Source organism: Nothoprocta perdicaria, unplaced genomic scaffold (genome assembly GCF_003342845.1).
Source record: "Nothoprocta perdicaria isolate Ctin4 unplaced genomic scaffold, notPer1 scaffold_4, whole genome shotgun sequence".
Lineage (NCBI taxonomy): Eukaryota > Metazoa > Chordata > Aves > Tinamiformes > Tinamidae > Nothoprocta > Nothoprocta perdicaria.
The window spans coordinates 2,654,693-2,670,337 of record NW_020455643.1 but is presented as its reverse complement, the minus strand read 5'-3'; the positions used below and the strand labels follow the sequence as shown (position 1 = coordinate 2,670,337).

At 39.1% G+C, this 15,645-nt stretch overlaps 1 long non-coding RNA gene across 1 annotated transcript; it reads right to left on the bottom strand.

Moving 5' to 3' along the window:
* Positions 1 to 2,050: 2,050 nt before the first annotated feature.
* On the bottom strand, positions 2,051 to 15,365 carry LOC112952467. Its single transcript, XR_003250381.1, has 4 exons — positions 15,214 to 15,365; positions 9,699 to 9,855; positions 9,320 to 9,410; positions 2,051 to 2,418 (listed from the first exon to the last, which is right to left on the bottom strand). It is a non-coding gene; the product is annotated as an uncharacterized LOC112952467 (long non-coding RNA).
* Between the last annotated feature and the right edge of the window lie 280 nt (positions 15,366 to 15,645).

The following is a 15,645-nucleotide window of genomic DNA, read 5'->3' as shown; positions in this document are numbered from 1 at the left end:
CTTCCTTCTATTCTCTGCAATAAAGTTCTTTTGTTTGGCTTTGTTTTTCATTTAAGTTACATAACTAAAACACCTTGCCATTTTGGAGTGCTTTGCACATCAAGTCTCTGCTCTGTGCCTGTTGACAGCAAGACAGAAGGTGGCACTGAATAAAATCAAGACATCTTAATTACTACCAAAGCTCAATTATCTGCTACCAAGGTAATTTTTAAAGGCTTGAATTGTCTATGTGGGAAACTTGTTAATTTTAACTGAATCATTAAATTTACTGTTTGGAAATTAAATTCAGTGCAACTAAATGATTGCTCTTAAAAATACTTATAAGGTGGCAAGTCTCAGATCACTAGAGAGGTTTCTGCTTCACAATGATGAATCAGTCCTGAAAAAGTCATACTTTCTGTTGATGGTTTGTAGATACCAGCTTGAATCAAGACCATGACTTTTCCCAAAAGTTTGCATATTGATTGAAATTTTGCAACTTATCCCCAAATTTAACTTTTTGTGTTAAACCCAGTTATCTGAGTGTACTATATTTCTTAATATTCATTAAATTAAACCTAGCTTAGAAATTCGAAATTAAGAATGTAAATTTTAGATGAAAAACTAAATATAGTAAATTATATATACAAATATGAGTATAATTACATTCAAACTTAATAAACCAAAGTTCAAAAGGTTAAGTACAGTACGTTTAAAGTACACTATTAAGAAATGTTGATTACTGTTCTTACGATCTAGAAGGAAGGGAAGAAAATGGGAAAACAAAACTTCCAGCAGCCAGGAAACCAACTGAGAGACTCTATTTACTATTCATAATATCACTGAGAAAGAATGTACAAGTGTTGAAATCCACTAAATGCCATTACATGGAAAATAATTGTTTTTTTAATGTAAACAATCTAGGTATACGTATTTTAAGGTGAATATCCACTGTTCGGATACAAGATGAAGTTTCTTAAAATTCGTCTTGAAAATAAAGTCTTTTCTTCTATAACATTAATATTCAGTTACATCTGCTCTTACATCTTTTACCTATGGTGCATTTTAATACTTTTTCTTAACTGCTACCCTTACATTCCAGAGGAAAGTTCTCCCCTTTCATTACAGAAATACTTGCTCTTTGGAGAAAGGAGCAGAAATTTTGAAGACAAAAAGGACAACTGAGCAATACAATAATTCACTCCTCAAGCTCCCTTCTACCCCTCCTGTCCATCCTTCTCATCCTCAGGTGGAAATTTATTCCCCAGTAAAACTCAAAGCAAGAACAGAAGAATTAGCATTGATAATAGGTAGGAATATTTTAGTATATCCAGATTGAAGGAACAGATTTTTCCACAGTCTGGACAATAAAGTCATGGAACTTCTTCAGATAAATCAGCATTTGATTGATGTTCATTTTACAGAGGTCAAAAACACGCCTGAGACACATATCAATGAGGTTTCTCCAAATCTTTGAACACGAGATCACTTGTACTGCTCAAATAGAAGCAAACTCATAAATCTTTCAAGGTGAGATTTGATAACTGCCTTACTAGATTATGTAGACGTAGACGTGTCATCAGTCAACCCATAAGCGGGAAGCAACAGAACTCATCTTTGGAGCTCTTTTTTTCCCCCTCCTTGATGCCTGTGAAAATTCTTTGTTCGTATATATACACCTTGTCTCTGGCATTTTGATGCCTTTTAATCACAGATATTGGAAACAGTTCCAGCACTGATGCTGTGTCTTGTAATGGAGAAAGGGTTTTGCTCTGCAAATAGGAGTTAACCAGCCCCACGTGGGTGTCACTCCTGCTCTTCAGTGGGAGACACCAGCTCCCCTTCCTCTCCCGGGGAAGCAGGATGCAGCTGAAGGGATGTTCCGCCCGCGCTGAGCCATGTCCCTCCTGTTGCCTTCCAATGTGGTTTTGTTCCGTAGCTTTGATTTCTGCAATTGCTTTATGTTGTGTTCAGCTAAACCAAACAAAACCCCGCAGCCTGCCCCTGGTTGTCAGCGCTGCCCTCCCCTCTCATGGTGCCCATCAAGGGATTACTCAGTGTTCGTAAAACCAGCAGAGCTCTACATGAAATTGCCTCAAGATGCGAGGAAGATGAAGGCAAGAGAAGTGTTGAGTTGCATCTAGGAGGTGTTTCCCAAAATCCCCTTTGAGGGCAGCAGCCCTGCTCTCCAGCTCCTTGGTGCTGTCCAGTTCTTCTTGGTACTGTCAGCCCAGACTGATGGTGATGGGCAATGAGAAAGGGGACTGAGCTGCAGAATCAGTTTATGACAAAGAGCTGAACGTGTCCCAAGCAGAAACAGGAAAATGGCCACACAGGAGAAGTCTCTTCAGGATCTCTTAAGCCACACAGATCTGCGGTTACAACACGGCTCATTCTTCCCACTGTGCACAGTATTTTAAAATCCATATTCCACAAGGGCTACAGATTGGGGAAAAAAAATAAAAAATGTTTGACACACACCAGTCAAGTGTGAAAGTAACCTTTAGCTTTAATGGTTTATTCAGGAACCATCCTGGTGGTTTTAATTAGCTAATGCTTCACTAAGATCTGCAGTCCCCCAAAAGAACAAAATAGTTCCATAAAACTGTTTTAATTTCTCTAGTTTCAATGTTGCACACAATCTCCCTTTCTACATCCCAACTGTAATTAGCACAGCTAATTACTGAAGCTGTATGGATGATTGTCGCGGTTGTTACAATAAGTACATTTAGTGGAGTTCTAAGTACAATACTGATATTACAGAATTTATTATGGAGTGACAGTGAGAAAAAGAGGGAGTCGGTGCCACTGGATACTCAATGGGACTCAGAAAAGAAAAAAAAAAGAGAGATTCTTATGGCAATAGCACAGCTCTGCAAACAACTGAAGTGCCTGAGAAAATCTGTTACACAAAAATCTGTGCACTGGAAAAATTGTTTATTTATTTGTGGGGGTTTCTTGCTTTTAGCAAACCATAAATTAAAACAATTCTGGTGAAAGTGAGCAAAAATGTATCAATGCAATAAATAAAAATGAAAAAAAAAGCCTATAAAACACATTAACCGCATTATTTCCTGATGGACTTTAAAGTCCAAAGCATATTAAAAGACATTTCACATCTTTGACATTTGATAAGACAGTTCCAAAGATGTGAAACCCCTTTTTAGTAAGATTTGGACATGAACAGCAATATTTCCAGAAAGTAAGATTATAACCTGAATTTATAGAACCTCAAATCATTTTAGAACTTGTCAAGCAGACAAAATCACTAATGCCTCCCCAGACCTGCATGAGCTGGGGAGACAGTGACCTCTCCAAATTGCCTTTCATAGATCAACAGTAATTTAAGATAAATATTATTTAGAAATATAATGGAATATTTCATACTTTTTTTTGCATCTTTTTAATACATCTCTATCTTACAAAATATACCCAAAAGAAGCAAATGTATGTACCTATCTATGTATCTATATATTTAAATGAAAACAGAATAAAACAAAGAATTTAACAGGTAGAACTGCCTATTGTAGTCATCACACTATGAGAATAATAAAGCAGAGATATTCAGTTTCTGACCTCCGAACTCATTTTTTTCTTAGAATATTAAACATTTTCAGAACACGACCTTGGGAAGGGGCGCACACGTTTCAACCTCGGTGTTTCAGTGACCACGAATAACAGTCTCACCTGGATGCCTGAGGTTGTACCAGCCCTTGCTGCAGGGTGAGCTGCTCCTTGGGTTACCTGCAGCCCAATATCCCCCAAAGTCACCAGAAAAGTGACAACAGCAGCTCATTTCCACAGCAGGGTGGCACAACCTGCCAAGCTGTCACATTGCAGGAATAAACCTAGCTTCGTATTTGCATTACGGTCCATGCCATCCCTTTCTATTCACTTTTGTATGATACTTGGTATTGCTTTTTATCTCATTATATTGCTTTTGTATCAAGTTTTTATACAAGCAGCCTTCTTCAAGAAGCAGAGGAAGCCACGCTTTAAAGGAGATCCATTAACAGGGAATATATGTGTGGTTACAGACATATCAAGCAAGCTGCTGACTTGTTATCACAAGTTTTAGGGTTAATTAATTTCCCTCGCAAAATATTAAGTATTTTTTGATCTGCAGGGTGCAAGATTTACTAATTTTACCCTGTAGGATAACAAAGCTAGGATAACAATCAAGCATTACTAAATTCACAGGTGCAGGTTGCTGTTGAAACATTCTAATCTATATATAATTTGTGAAACATGAAAAAAATCCCACCGTATGCAGATACATGAAGTTTTAGTGCAAAAGAAACAGAACGTGACCGAAATATATGTCATTACTGAGACCAAAAAAAATGCATAGATTCTTGGAAATAATCCCTTACAAAATATTAGAAGTACCTAGTGCAAGTTGAACTTCTGTTAATACTCCCATTTGCTCAAGAGTTCCTAACGCGAGCAAGAATTTTACCAATAAGTTTAATGAGAAAGTCCATTCCTCCTCTCCCTCTATTTGGAGAATTCTCTGCAATTCAGTGGTGTTCTGCAGAGAGACAGTTTGGGTTCTTCAGACAGGACCAGCATCCTGTAACTGTCACCATGAAAGAGTAATAACCTAATTCTCTCAGGTGTTACTAATCTAATGATAAATACGCCAACGCAGCACCATATTTGCTTTCAGAAGAGAAGAAATAGCAAATCTGAAAAGGGAGACAATTCTGCTATAGGAGACGCAAAGAGACATATCCATTCCTCAAACAGAATGTAAACATATGAATTTGAAAAGATTTGGATTGCTACTCGTGTAGCTCAAATAATGAATTTCTACACAGCCACTGCTTTTCCGTCTGATTGCATAAGTTTTTCAAACAACAAGAGAAACACTAAAATGGGTTACTTTAGCTAGTGTTGCGTTGCCAAACTTCCTTTACTATTGCATCTGAGAAGCTGCTTTGATGAGCTAGTCATTTTAAGGCCACATTAAAGAAGGGAGAATGACATTTTAGGAGCTGGCAGCAGTTTGCACAGATAAACTATGGATTCAGAGGGAGTAAATGTGCTCTGCCTCGTTATTTTTGATGCTAACTCCTTTCTATATTTATCAGACTCTATGACAATGCGTGTTGTTCACTTCCCAGTACCTTCCTCTGCTTCAAAGCCCCCAAAACAACATCTTGCTGTAATAGATTAATAGAAAACTGTAGAAACAGCAATATTTTTCTGGAGTGTCACAACTTTCTCAGACGGTTGTGATTAGCTCTATCTCCCCAGCGTGTTATAGTATATATTGTTTGAGCAATTGATCTTAGTACCAGGAGATACGTGAATTTTTCTGCTGTGGTCTGATTTTCCCCCCCCTGTTTTTTAGTTCTTTTGGCTCAATAAGCATCTTTCTCTGCAAGGCCCAATCAGAGCTTCCCTCAAAAGGCAAAGCTCCTATTGTGCTTATTGCGAATTTGATTTGATTTTTGAAAATCATGCAAATGCATTTGACACAGTGCTCATTCCTTTCATTTTCCTGGTGACAGACAAACTGTAACACATTGCTGTTTGCATAAGGAAACTTCTTTTCTTTTTTTCTGATTATTACAATAAATAACATTCTCACCAGTTGTAAGGGTGAACTGTCAAATTGACAGCAAACAGAGACACCATTTAAATCTCGCTGTTCTTGAGCATTATCTGTTTATTTTGTGGAAGCAAATACAGGCAGGTTAGGCCAGCTGCCTAATTCTACATAATTTTTCCTGCCTACTGTGGTTTTTATAAATTGAGTTATGAAACCCAGACTTGCATCTTTTCCTATCGGATCAATAGCCTGCCTAGGTCAAAGAGTTTTTCCAATGACAAAAGGGAGCGGATTGTGCTCTGTGCAGGACACAACGGGGCCGAGTGGGACTAAGGGCATCTCCAGAAAGAGCAGATGCTCAAGAGAGATGCTCAAGATGTCCCCAACAATATAATTGGTCAGAAAACATGCCGGGGGAGATCAGCTTTACGCAAATTCATTCCATCCCCACAGCTACTCAAGCAGAAGACACTTTTGATCAAGAATATAAGTTCTGTGTCAACGTTTAAAGACATTTTTTTCCCCCTCTGAATAGATTACTGTTTCACAAAAAGTATAGATACAAACCAAGGCTGCAAGATCACAATAACACACCTTAAAAATGCAATTGAATTAAGTGAATGCTATAAAACGTCTTTTCACTTTGGGAGAATGATTAGCTTTGATAAGGAAAATTATTATCTATGCTGCCAGTCTTTTTTTTAACCAAAAAAAGGATAGAGTCAGCATCTGAGCTCATCCCACCACGCTGCCAGGCCCCAATCTGGCTGCTCTATAAATGTTCCTGGACACCCGGTGAGTAATTGCACTGACCCTTGTGCTAGATTTGGGGTCTCAAAACACTCACATCCCTCTGACAGCTCCCGGACAGCCTAAGCCTGCTCATATGCGCTCGCGTATCCCGGCTTTGCCTTAAAACCTGCAGTGGAAACTTGAAAGAGGAGAGGGAAGATGCCAAAGAGACGGGACCCACCAGCGGACAGCTCATGGTGGGGAGCCCCCAGCACATCCCATTCTTTTAGAAGAGAAATTCTTACATTTCTTTCACTATTCTGCCCTGCCAAACCCCACCAGAACTTGGGAAATCACCAAGACAAGCCATGCTGTCCCTCCTCCCTCCACAAAGCTATAACCACGGGTTTTAAAGAAATACCTTTCTGTATTACTTACTGTGAAGAAAATACTACAGAAAACACTGTAATCGGGAGAGACACCATAACCCCGGTATAACCGAAATATTCGGAAATCCTTTAGAAAAGAAAATAGGGTTTGAGTTAACTACAAACAAAACCAAATAAAATGCTGACTGATTAACATAATTTTCTTGGAGAAACTGCATAAAATACACATCCCCGTGCCTGTGGATTCAAGGCTTTTACTTCACTGGGTTCACTAGGAGGTTTTTGTAATAATCAGGTTCAGTTGGAGGGAGGATTTCAATATCGGTGTGTTTGCTGAAGAGTGTAATCGCATCAAGGCTGGAACTGCACAGAGAAGATTCCTGTGGGTCACAACCCATTCAGTGCTGCAGCTGCTTTACTCCACACACCTTCCTTTTGTGAAATGTCTTACATCAAAACAGCAAGATGAAGACTGCAAATAAGCAGAGAATCCGTAACTCTGTGAGTACTGGATACACAAATGTGCATAAGAGCAAAGTTCTGGTAAGCTGGGGAATTCCTTGGCAAGCAGCAGAAGCTCTCTCTTTCTTTTTCATGTTGCATGGCTCTTGAACCTATGAAACCTGTGCTGCGTTTTTGAAAAATTAGGAAAAAATCTTTATCATTATGGTCTTAGTTTTTGTGTTGAACAGAAATTTAAGTCAGTAAAATGGTTACTTTTTACAATTCATGAAAAAAATAAATATATTTGAAGTTAAATGAAACCTAAGTAACCTAATATGTTTATTAGAATAACCCTCATGATTATATAGTTAAAATTCCAAAATATGAGGCATTTTCAAATGCATCACTTATGCTTGACACTTCTATTTTGAGCTTTGCTTCCTTCTTAATGCCAAGTTTTCCTTCCCTCAGAAGCGAAGGGTTAAGACTGAACGGAGCGTGTCGCTGAGTTGGAAGGGAGGGTTGCATTCTGCAGGGAGGCGAGGGAAAGCACGTAGTTCATTAAATAATGTGAGTGGTAATGAGGGCTTACACAAATCAAACAGGGGGTTAGGTAATTGTACTGGTGCTTTGTGGTGAACCACCTGTCAGGAAGCACTTCCAGCCGAAGACTCAATCTGCTACGGGGCCTCCAGATGATTTCTAATTAGTGTAAACTTCATCTGTGGCATGTAACCAACATATTAAAAAGGTATCTTCTATGCTCTGGGTTTTTTTTTTTTTTTTTTTTTTTTTTTAATTTTCAGCACTCTACCTAGCACAGCAAAATGGCTTTTTCTTATGATCCTCTGGGGAAAGCTCTTTTCCTGTAAGTACTAAGAGAAACCTTCCAAAAGATTTTGAATCAAGATATAGACAGTTGCAGTCACAGTAAGTTAAAACCAACCAATCTCCCACCCCCAACAAACAAACAAGCAGCAGAATCCTGGAAAGGAGGAGGCGAAGATTCAGCTTTGTCTCCACATGTGATGTAGTTCAGATGAGTGAAATAGTGCCCAATGTGACACTGACAAGATTTTATATTTGATATTAAATGGTCAACATTAAGTACATATTATGAAAACAAATATTTTCTGTCTACAGATGAACAAATATATATATATATAATTTCTTTAGAGCAAAACATTCTGGGGCCTGTACCAAAGTTGATGGCACTGGCCAAATTCTTCCCAAATGCAGGTGATGCTTTTTGTCACTCGCTTTTTGATCACTCACTCACAAGAGTGCCTTTTAATCTCCTTAGTTGACCACCAGAGAGATACAGTGATCAACTCCTGGTATCTACACAGGGAATGGCTATGCCATAGTGCCATATGCCATGAAAAAATTCTCCCAAGTTGGAAAAAGGTTCATAACTGGAGATAGAAAACTTCAGATGAGGCAAAGTATGGATTTTCAGGAGCTACTAAACAATGGATGCTGTTATAACAGAACAGCTTAAAAGTCAATATTGGGGTTTTCTTCTCTGAAAGATTTTGCAAGATGTAAAGATGAATAAAGACAAATATTGCCTGTCTGGGACTTCAGAGGAAAGAGTTAAAATACTGGATAATAGAATTAATTGGTTAATATTTTTGTCCCCAGAAAGACAAAGCAGCTGAATGGTCCTTCCCCCACGTTTGCATATAAGCATCTGAGCAATCCTGTTAACTACTTTGTTGCAGCATAACTAGTATTTCTTATGCACTCTCGTATTTCCTTACGTTTGAGAGAGGATTAATAACTCCAGAAATCATTCAATACAACGACAATGAGATGCCATTAGCTTCCGTTTACTGAGGTCATGCAGTAATACTGCCCTTCATCTATAAAAATCTCCAATTCCCCAAATCTGCATAATCCACCTTGCTTCTGAGCACACGGACAACTAGGAATGGATAACTAGCTGAAGCATAGCAAAAGTTGTCCGAGATTATCCCTGGAAAGCAATGAAGATACGTGCGTGTCACGAGTTTCCCTGGACTGATGGGCTATATTCATTAGCTGAAGCTGCACAGAGAGTATCTTTCACTCAATTAATCTCCAAGCACGTGGACAGGGTTCTGAATCATAGCACCATCTCTCACGGCTTGGTTAGCCATAACTTTGTGCTCCACTACTGCTCACTGTCAGAGCAGGGAGAACTGAGATGAACGGCAGCCAGTCTCATTGCACTTACCTTGGAGGGCTTGTGACAACCTCTAACAGGGCCTTTCTGATTGAAGCTTGGGACAGTGAAGCTTCCCCAGCAATAACAGAAGTTGCATGCTCTGGAAAATAGTTAAATTTGATCTAAGTCAAGTTCGAAACTTCACAGAAAACATAATGTTAAATTATTTTGATGCATCAGTGCATAAGTTCCTGCATGCCCAGGCTCTTCCTTTGGGGAATTTGGCTGGATTTTGAGTGGGTGCTTTTGCCTCAGGAAATAACAAGTACATAAGAAGCTAGCACCTGTGCTATACATGAAGTGCACCGCTAGTAGCAGCGAGCAGAAGCAGAGCCCGGGTTCTTTGAGAGCGGGAATCATGAGTCAAAGGAAAAAAACACGGACTCACTGCTGCTAATCCTGAGAGAGGCAGCAAAAGCTGCCGGAGATCTCTTGAATTACAATGCTGGAGCGGTGTCGGTCTCCTCCCTCCTTCCAGCAGCCTTCCCCAGGAGCAAGCTTGATTTATACTAAGTATGCAGGTGACAGCGCAGAAAAGGAGAGTGCTGTTTGGAAATGCAGCAGAGGAAACTACAAATGAGTATGAAACAGCCATCTCAACGAGCCCACTTATCTTTCAAGAAGCAAAATGTTTGAAAAAATAAAAAATAAAAGTGCAGTAGAGTCCTCCTCCCTCTGCCTTTTATTTTCTATTAATATTTGGGAGCTAGAAAGGAATGAAGCAACAAGCTGGGGACGATGCAGCTTCACAGGAGGAGAAAGGTTAGGGTGGAGGTCCATATTATATATAATGCCTCCCGTGCTTCTGTAACACCCTAAAACAATTAATTTTGCAACCTGGACTGAGCTGCCCTGAGAAACAATATTCTTTTCCTCCAAATCTTGCACAGGGACAAATTAATTCCCATTGCATGCAATAAGTGGGAGAAAGAGCCAAGCCCCAGCTTGACAATGACTGCTGGATCAGAGGCAAGAGTTGAAGACTTGCATTAGGACCTCTCAAGCTCTGCTTTATTATGAATAGAAAGAGATGAGCCCAGCTCCTCAAGCTGCATAAATTTGCCCTGAAGCCAGTGATTTGTAATAGCTAAGTGGCTTCTGGCCTGCACTTCCACACGTACTTTATTTGGGGGCTCCTGGAATTTAGGAGTTCATTTAGGACAATTCTCACTTGCCAAAGTTGCATGGGAAAACACTTCTGAGACACTGCTTCTGAGTCAAGCGAGATTATGAGAAAATGTTATTTGAGGTGACACAGCAGGCTGTGTCAGAACCTCTCGGAGAGGGGACACAGCGCTCTTCAACACTACCATTAAGAACCTGCCTTCAACGGCACGACAACTTTGTCTCAGCCACTATTTAAGCCAATCTGCTGTTGACATTTTATGATATGATCCCCTCCCCACAAATCTGCAGTGATTCAGATATGACATTTTAAAGATATAAGACTCAAAACAAAATTAAATGTTGGTCCGATTTAGAAAATCACGCAATGTTCTCTGCACGCCGTATCTCCTAAGTGGGCTGCCCGAGCCACCACGATCACTGTTGACTTGAAAGGTCTCGGCAGGGCGTGTTGCACAGGGCAGCTCAGGGAGGGAACCAAAGCCCAGGAGATATTTCACCACGAAGTTAATCAGAAGAAGCCCTTGGTGACAGATGCAGATCTGAAAAAGGCAGCAGAAACCATGCAGGACAGGACACAAACCACAGACCAAGGTTGTCTGGCTGGACACTAGGAATCCTGATACACGTCAAGATGCCAATGCTACCTTCTGTGTGTGCTAGAACACCTTACATATATACATAAGCATCATATCCTTGAGTTTAACTGTAAAAAAAAAATAATCGTATATATTCGCTGTGGGTCAGACTTCTATCTACCTAAAACCTTCTGGAAATAATGATCCTGGGAGAAGATAATTTGCAGGTGTTCAAGAACTGAAAAGACTGCAGATTCCTGGAAATGTGATGATGATGATGATGATATGTATCTAACTGGTTTGCGTTATGTGATTTTTTTTAACCTCTTAGCATTACCTTCAGAGGAAATGTTGGGAGGTGATATGGGAAACAAAGCGGGAGTCAAGAAGAAAAGTGGATGTCAGTTGGAGTCAGAATCCAAAACAAACCAAACAGAGAAAATGAAAAACAAGGAAGTACAAGACTTCTAGAAAAACAGGTCATATATATCCTGAACTCTCATCAGATGAAAAATTACAAGTGATGCCAACACCGCGATGGAAAAACAAAAAGTACTTTGCACTTGGATGACTTGTGCTGAATTAAGAAAGCCAACATTTAAGCATCAAGTTGTGCAATAATGAAGAGACGCAAGGAAGCTTTAGAGACAATTTGGGAGTAAAGGTAAATTATGGATTTCTGAGCTTGAGGAGTTGGATCACTTCCACTCCACCTTTCTACTCTTCTCTGGCCCACAAAACAATATGTTTTGATATCTTCTTTTTGTGGCAGATTAATTTTTCTTCCAACACACTTCTACAAAAAAAAAAAAAACACTGAATTGACAGTCTGCCATTTCACAGGAATGAGAATTTCTGCTTTTCCTGACTTCTGCAGTGTTGTGATTTATTTAGGATATTTATTCTTATCTATGGAGAGCACTTTAAAAACTATACACAGTCCCTAGCCTACTTTGTCTTTATTCTGCAAGGAGAAGGTCATCTCATTCATTTACGTCAAAGATAGAGCAAAGTCACAGAAGGAAAAAAGAAACCTGTGTGTACACACAACCTTAATCTCATTCATAATCATATATCCTCTAAAACCTTTTTTCTTCATTTCTATTTTTATACTCCTAAGAGAATGACTGGGGACATACTGAATAATCTAAGTAATTCCATGCCCTTTGCTACACACATCCAAAAAAAAGTACTATTCCAAGGTAAATTAAGTAAATAGCTACTGAGGCTCACTAACATTATTAGTAAAACCACGATACAAGGAAAACAAGATTCAATTAACAGCAGTAAAATTTCATCTGAACTTAAAAAATATATATTTTTTTTGATTTGGAAAAGTCTTCCACAAAATGAGGAGTATCTAATTAAATGAAATGACACATCTCAAAGCACTAGAATATGATAGAGCTTCAGGTCGTGCTGCACAACATGTTGCACAGATTTCTGAATTATTATTTGGTATTGGGGGGTACCTCCACCACTACCAACCAAAGATATGCCAACTCATTGACTAAAGTCAACACAAGCTTTTTTTTCCTCAAGCTTTTTTAGGTTTCGGAACCAACCCTTACTATTTCATCATGCAAGCTAAGATCCTGTTTCTCTATCCTTGAGTATGTTGAAAATTCCTCTTAAAATTCATGAGGTTATTACTTCTGAAAGGCTATTTCATTAACACTGCATTACACAGACACATGTTGTGAAGGCAAAAAAAAAAAAAAAAAGAAAAAAAGAGACAAAAAAAGAGAAAAAAGAAATCCCACTAGTCTCTTATTAACAGGTTTCATCATATTATATTCAAATTATAAACTAAGATGGCTTATGAATATTTGCTTTTGAATTAAAATACCAGTTTCTCATGTGGAATGGAGTTTATGATAATTCAGAGCTTATCTTCACAGTTTGATGTCTTTGTCCTTCCTTAGATAAATAGTCTATGTATTTACACCTCACTGCTAGCTGTCCTCTGACTTATTCAGAAACTTAAATGAGTCTTCAACTAACGGGCCCCCACACATACACCCAATCAGCTCCACCTGGGGCTTTACTGTTGGTCTTGATTTTTAACACCAAATAAACCAGAAATTTTAGATGCATTTAATTGTCAAAAAAAGAAAAAAAAAAGAAAATCCTCTCTTCCTTTCCGGAAGGAAAGCAGTTATAAAAAAAGAAAAGCAAACAGTATTTGCCAATACTGTCCTACACAAAGCCACAGCTTTGACCAGTTGCCAGTTTTGACCAAGAGGAATTTTTTCTGGGAATTTGTCCACTGCAATTTGGGACAAGCCAAGAAGGGTTCCTATCCTTCCTTCTCTTTACAGCCCAAGATGACAGCAGTTCATAGTATTTTCACCACAACTTCCACTTTAATTGGAAAGAGAGGCTTGTGTTATAAAGGGAAGGCAGAAAAGTAAAGGTCTAGGAGTGCAAACTACCTCCCTGCTTAAGCATGAGAGCACAAACATCCTTTTGGGGTTGTTTTCACTCAAGTAACTCCAACAAGCCTGCTACCATCCTCACCACAGGTCAGATTTACAGCACTGGGAAATCGATTCTGCTCAGTCTCAATCTCTTGACGAGGCAGCAGCTTGTTTCCTATACGAAACCATCATATTTCCATTCATTTTCTCAGAATGGAGCGGCAAGGAATCAGCTAAGCACATTGTTTTACAAGAACTTTGATTTCCCTCCTTGTATTTTTGCTAGATGAGTGAGCCGACGCTGCTAAATGAAAGGAAGAAGCAAACCCTTTGTGCAGGAACAAAACTGCTTTTCTCCTCACTCCGAAGCTCATGCAACTGCCTCTTAATTACCAGCAGCTTAGAGACCATGATTCCTTCTTTAATCTCCATAGGTATCACGCTGCCTCTTTGATAAAACAGCCCTTTCTTCTTCATGCTTGACTGTTCCTCGTAGTACTCACCTCATAACCAACGTGATACCTCCTTTCCACACCTCGGATCGCAAAATATTGCCATTTTATAATACTTCCTAGTATCTTTTTTTTTTTCCTTTTCTGTCTCTAACATCAACTTACTGCCCCTCTGACAAAAAGAAAAAAAAAAAAAAAAAAAAACCACAGTGTTATTCCTCTCACCTTTCTCTCTCTTCAACTTTCAACCATGCTACTCCACACATAAGGTCTTCACGTTAATTCTATTTCCCTGAACACCCTTTGAGAGGGACTCCCAATTATCTGCTTAAAAGTATTCAGAGTATTCTTATCACTGCCACGTGGTCTACTGCTTACTAACAAAAGGCTAAAGGTAAAAGCCTTGTTATTTTTCTTCTGATACTGTATTTCTTTCCATTTATCGCTAGACTCAGGTAATGCAGATTTGCTCACATAAAGCAAGACAATAAAGAAATCTGGAAAGGCCACACTTCCACTTTTATTTCTGCACGGCATTTGAAATAATCCCACCTCCTCTCAGCAACACCAGGCAGCTGACAAGGGCTGGAACACAGCTCTGCAATCAAAGTGAAAAGCTAGAAGGAGCAACATGTATAGAGATTTGAGCAATTGAAACGATGGGAAGCTCTGCAGTAAAATGACTTTAATTAAAGTCATTCATGCAGATTCTCAGCCTTATAAATCTGTAAATCTGCAAAATCATTTCCCTTTCAATTAAGTTAGGATGTGTCATTTCACAGAGGTAAAAACAAGTCCCTACTGAGCAGGTTTTCCAGTGCTGCACAATTAGGAGAATACATAACAGTGCTGCAACGTGTTCACAATAGAGAAGTTCAGAGAGGCCAGGGAGGACCCAGGTTTCTAACAAGCCACATTTGCAAGTCCCATTAGTAACCGAAAGAATCCTCTTGAAACTTAGAAGTGCAGATGTATCAACTGGAGAGGTTTCAAGACCGTGTCTGTGTTATGACTAATGCCCCGAGAAGGATGCATATCACCCAACTTACGCTTCTTCTAAAATCAATGGGGAGAGAAAAAGAAAAGTTCATTTCAGAGGAACTTTTCAAACATCTAGATTATGCTCCTGGTCTGAACTACACCGAGATCCTCAGACTCACTCCCCAGCTTAGCTCCAAACTCTCCCACAGCAGACGTCCCAAAGAAAGTGAAAATTATTGAAGATGGTTAGAAAAGTAGAAAAATTTCAAAAGCAATATCCAATACTAAAAACACCAATAAATAATGTAGCTTAAGTTACAGGAAATAAAGCCAGATTTAAGTCTCACCTAATGCTTTCGTGCATCTGTCTGTAGGAGTCCCACTGCTGTGATTTTCAGCTTTGGCAACAAGTCTTTCTTCCAACAAAGCAATACAGAAGGGCAACTCCACTGCAGAAAACAATTATTTTTAGAAATGTCAATAAAATTGAAACCGAAGGAGAAAAGGGGAAGAGAGAAAAAGGTGGGCAAAAAAATAGCAGCGACTAAAACAGCTAAATAAGTATCTAGCTGCAATGGGCCACACCTGGAGCCTTTGTGCATTAGGAAGCACAGCAGCCACGAGCACCTGGAATGGAATGGGTGTCTCAGCTAACATAATGACCTAAAGAAACATAATATATTAACTTTCTAAGTGACTCTAGAAGAATTATATTTTAATGACAGATTATTCAGTTGAGCCTGGAGTCCCCAGCCTGGAAAAGAGAAGCTTGAGGGGGA